Genomic DNA, 5,689 nt, shown 5'->3' with positions numbered 1-5,689 from the left:
CACACACACACACATTCAGCCTCACCTTCTATTGTGTCTGACTTGAAAAACAACCACTCCTCTCTCTTGACCTACCGTAACCCCCATGCAGATCCTCTTTTTTAGTCACCTCACTCTCCCCCTTCTCTTCTGTTGCTCTTTTTAACTCCTTGTTATCCTCCACAGGCTGCCAGGGAGCGAACCTCCACCCACCGCGACTCTCCTCCACCCTGCAGCATATTGCTATCTTTACAGACATACGTGATAACATCAGGAACATATGAATATTCAGGGGTGCTTGGCGTTAATTGTTTTCTGTTGGCATCTTTAGCTTTTCCGGCAGTGGCAAGCTGCAGCTCTGGACGCAGCATCATTACCATGCAGTGAGAGGATACAGTGAGAATGACGAATGTGATGTGCAGAGCTTTAAGGGAAATAATGCTAATGAGAAACTTAATCACAAGTGACAAAAACTCTTCAGACTCCTCATTAGGCCCAATGATATTTTACAAGATGAATGCATCACAGTAGTAGAATGGAGTGTTTTTCTCTACAATAATACATCCAGAAGCTGAACATTTTTCAAAATAAAATGAATGCAGAAATGAAAGTAAGATTTAAATATGATTATTGGTGTTATTACTTATCCTGAAAGACATAAGTTGCTACTAGTTGTTGATGCATGAGTGGCAAGAGGATTTCTAAAAGTTTGTCTCTCTCCTTGTCACCCTCCCCTTTTACATAACATTCATCTGTATTATTTATATGCTTATCAGAAAGCCATGCTGACAATCCCTTATATAACATTCATATTTTATGACTGTGTTGAGTTTGATTAAAATGTCCTTCTTGCACAGGAATCCAACTACTGCTGAGCGATTGGCCACTGAGGAGGCCTTAATCAACAGGGAGTGTGAACGCATAAGTGTGTGTGAGTGAGTGAGAGAAAGAGAGAGAGACTGAGCCCATCTCTCCTTTCCTTTTTTTCCAAAGGACTGAAGGAGCCAGTTTGGGGAGGGTGCAGATGATACTGCAGTATAAAACAGAGCCAAAATGCAAAGACATAACAACAGCTGTGAAACTTTTCTACCACAGTGGACATGTTGCAGCCAGTAGGAGCATCTCATCACACTGTTAGTCAAAATGTCTCATATAAATTAAGAGACAGAAGCATGCTTTTCAGTTTGCTAATATTGTAAATGCAATGTAACCAGATATAGTGTAATATTATATTTCAGTTCTGACTGACTCCAGTAGGAAACTTGTTAATAAGAACAAGTGACAGTTAAAGCTGAGGTACGCCATATTTTTTGTCATCATTTGGCCAAAATGCCATAATAACCTTTCAGCATATTGTAATTCAACTGGTCTGAGAAAAAAACAGACATCTGCACCTCCTCTTGGCTGTTTTCAGGCTTTAGAAATTCTAGCTATGATGGGAGACTTTGGCCAATCATTTCAGAGAGAGGACTTGATTCTTATTGGCTGTTCTACAAATATGTGTGCACATCCCTTCAGATGGTGAAAGCCTGATTCAATGGTGAAAAATCCCTCTTGATAAATGTCCAATACCTCCTTTGCCTACAACAGTGTATCATACAAAATAGGTGTGTGAACATGTACCGGCTCCACACAGAGATTTAGGCTCATTATGTTTGATGGTGCTCGTATCAACGAGTGGCAAAGTGGCATGGTGACAAAGAGTGGGGGATAACTGAGGGTGAGAGTGAACCAAAACAGTAAAGTTGCCGATTGAAAAACAAAAACAAAGAGTTATTTAGATTAGCTGAAGTAACTGTACTGCAAAATATATTTGTTTGAAGTGTAAACTTTACTATGGTTACTGGTTAACAATTTGAAGTGTCTTTGAAGTGTCTTTCCCCCACAGCCTCCCAAAACTACTGAAACATGTTGTTATTGCTGTGTGTAATACCAGAATAGCAATATTTTAGTTTTAATCTTGAAATCAGTGAAATAGCTAAGATGAAATACATCTACACACTTCCACTTTCACAGTGAAACATTCTCCACTGACAGCCTGTGGGTGTATTTCTTTGACATTTTTGTGTTAAATGTAATATTCAGAAGGAACACATTTACCTTACCCTTATACATACGTGACCCATATTTTGTTTTAAGGTATCGCTGTATAAAGATATCGCCAAAACAATTACACTTAAAAGTAAAATGAGGCAGAAAGTACTAGTTTTAGGCTAATGGCACCCCTCTGGTTTTCATGATCACTGCCAGCAACACTAATGAGCTGCTTTAAGGGCAGAGGAAACTTGTGTTCCTACAATTTAAAGATGGCAGACAAAGAAAAGCCCAGTAATGCCAACGTATCCCTTACTTAAACAGCATAATAAATTACAAAATCAAAGGGCTTAGTATTGCAAGTATATTCATGATGCTCCCTTGGAATCCATTTTAAAATCAGCCTAAGCTTATCGATGTTGAGGGGGTTTGATTCCCATTCTGTTAGAGAATATTTCTTTAGTGAATCTATAGAAGAAAAGATAATAAGAGATAATCTGAAAAATATTTTCTAATCTTTAACAATTAACACATTTTAAAATCTCAGTTTTACGAAGAAAGTATAGTCAGTAAAATGCTGCAGCTGTAATCTATCCTGTGAGATATTTATTGTATCTGTTTTTGGTTTCATTCCCAGGAATTAGTCTGTTTATCTGAGCCAAGACCCAGTCCTCCGTTTACCACCCAGCGTTATTGGTCTCACTATGAAATTCAAATCAATATTCTCATAATAAAAGTCCCAGGCCTGCAGCAAATTGGAATCTATAGCTTGGAAAGCTAAAGAGATCTATGTGCTGCCAAGGCTGCACTAACGAATGATGAATCACTGCAACACACACACACACATACACACGCATACAAATACAGCTGCTCACTCTGTAAACCTGCACAGGTACCAAACATGCAAAGACCAACCCACAAAGATATGCGTACACACACATGCAGTACACACACATACAGTATAGTCAGTCGGCTGGTGTGAAACATGACTCCCTCATTAATAATGGATGGTAAACCAGTATCTGTACAATGCCGCCATTGTTTCACTAGACACAGCATTTCCATAGCCCTGCTACTGTGTTTACAGTTATTGGCTCTTTTGGGAAACAGACACACCATGAGCACTGAATCCATCTCAGCATGAAATTACACAAAATTGATTTTCTTTGAACCTGAAACTGTGAATATATTTTCGCCTACCTTTTTAAGTTATGGGACATGTGCTGTATTCAGTATTATTAATGAATTTTATTGAATTAAAAATAGGAAGGCTAACCGCCTTTTAGGGCTGCACAATGAATGAAAGAAGCTGCATTTAATTGATAAAGGTAAAATGTGTGACAAAACAGCATTATGAAGTACTGTAGTGCTGCAGAGATTCCTTGGTTCTCCAGATGTAAGAAACATTTTTAGTGTTTTGTCCACCACAAAAAAAAAAGATGGGGGGTGAGGGGCATTTGCAGTCCACCAACACTAACTACAACCTCAGTAATAAACATACAGTTGAATTAACACCTCTCAGAAAGTTTTGACAGAATTTGGCCATTACATGCTTCATAAAGGTTGAATATGTGGCGGAGCTAACCTAATAAAGTAGCCAGGGAGTGTGTTTTCATAATTGAAAGAGACAGTACCGACAGTGCATCTGTGTAAATTTCAGTGTATGTGTGCGTGTGTGGATGTTATGTTCACAGTGTCTGTCTGTGTATGCTTGCATGCTTACAGTATGTATTTATTGGATTATATGCATGTGTGAGCACATCCGTCTGCATGCATACCTTCTGTAAGTAAAATTATAATAGACTGTAATAATGACATACTATAAAAGGGGTAAACAGTGATAATATATTCAGTGTGTGCATGTGTGTTTGTGTCTGTGTTTGTGTGTGTTTGTGTGTGTCTGTGTGTATGTGTGTGTGTGTATTTGTGTGTGTCTGTGTCTGTGTGTGTATGTGTTTGTGTGTGTCTGTGTGTGTATGTGTGTCCCAGTGGGTTGTTTTGGGAAGTGAAGGGTTGGAGTGCTGAGTGCTGAGTAAGCGGTGCAGGACTAGAGCTTGGAGACTGCAGTGCTGCTGGCAGCAACACACACTGATCTGAGCTCAGACTGATACTCAGCGGAGGGGGGAGGAGAGGCGAGGAGGAAAAAGGCTCTCAACATCAAACAAAACAAAAAAATTTATACACACCCTTATATATCCTTATATCTCCATATGCTCTTCAATATAGACACATGCTCATACAACAGGAACACACTCAACCACACACACAAGCACACATACTGCAAGACCATATAAGCCCGAGCCCACGCCCCGACAGACACACTGCGTCACGGCCAACAATCAGAGCCAACAGCCTTGTTTACTCCTTCTAACCTGTGTGCCACTTATTGTGCTAGAAAAGCCCTCATCTTCTCCTCCCGCCCACTCCTCCGCTCCCACTCTCATCCCTCCGCCGTGCTCCCTCCCCATCCTCTGAGTCACCCTCCGATGCTCTTTCTCCATCCCCCCACCCCCTCTCCTCTCCTCGTGTCCTTTCGCCTTCCCTTCCCTCGCTGTCAGTCCTCTCCTTCCCTCATCTCTCTTGCCTCGTTATGAATGTCTCTGCTGGGCTTTCTGGGACGTTTGGCGCTTTCTATTCACTGCTTCTCTTTCTGTATACCATCACATATGTGCGTGCCTCTTTCTACCTCCTCTCTCTGCTGTCATTCCTCTCTCCTCCTCTGCCTCTCTCTCATCGCTTTCATCAATTCCCTCTCTTTTCACATCCTTGTCATCAATGGTATTGTGACTATGTATATTTAAACAATCCAGGCCCTGTATTACAAACCTCAAAGCCGCTACACCCCCCTCCGCCCCTCTCTGCCCGTATATTTGATTATATAACTGTGTCCCCATGGACCTTGAGGACACTGCAATCTAATTTTATCTAGTGATGGTGGTGGTGATGATGGGGGTGTTCATCAATGCGACATTTAACACAGAAAAGGATGTCTATTTTCTCAGATGATTCCTGAAATGAACATCAACAACTAAAAAATACGACCCAAACACTACTCGGCTCCAGTCTGCAACCCTGGAGCCATTCATATCATCAGTTCATCAGAGCAAGGGCAAAGCAGGTAAGATGAAGGTGAAAAATCCTACAGTGACTCTCTTTTCATCAGTACTGTGAAATGCAGACTCCTGATTCAAAGACAGTCTGAGAGGCTAACATGACAACAGTAAACACACATGGCTGCCATTTTGATGTCTTTCTGTGCTAGAAACACAAGAGCTCCCTCCAAGTTTTTTTCTGTTCTCCCAGCCTAATGAACAAGCAATCCCCAGCATTGCTAAATTTGCCAAACAGCGCCATACGCTGGTTGCAACATGGAACTGCAACTGGCTGGAGAGCTGTTGTTTTCTGCCACCAGCTTGATGTTTTGCAGTCAGTGCCAGCAGCATCAAGGACCACCAGTAGTGGAATCAAATACAGCAGCATTAAGGAGGCATAGTGACAACTACTCTGAGTGAGTCACTGACAGTAATCATTTGATGAGTACTGCTGTAGTTGCACTACATTTCTAAGTGTATGTTTCACACACTATAAAGAATGTTCCAGTAAGAAAGAAAGAAAGAAAGAAAGAAAGAAAGAAAGAAAGAAAGACAGAAAGAAAGGATGTAAAGAATATCATTCT

This window comes from Morone saxatilis, unplaced genomic scaffold, assembly GCF_004916995.1.
Source record: "Morone saxatilis isolate NCDOM2014 unplaced genomic scaffold, NCSU_SB_2.0 Contig7, whole genome shotgun sequence".
NCBI lineage: Eukaryota > Metazoa > Chordata > Actinopteri > Moronidae > Morone > Morone saxatilis.
Note: the sequence above shows the minus strand (reverse complement) of the source record.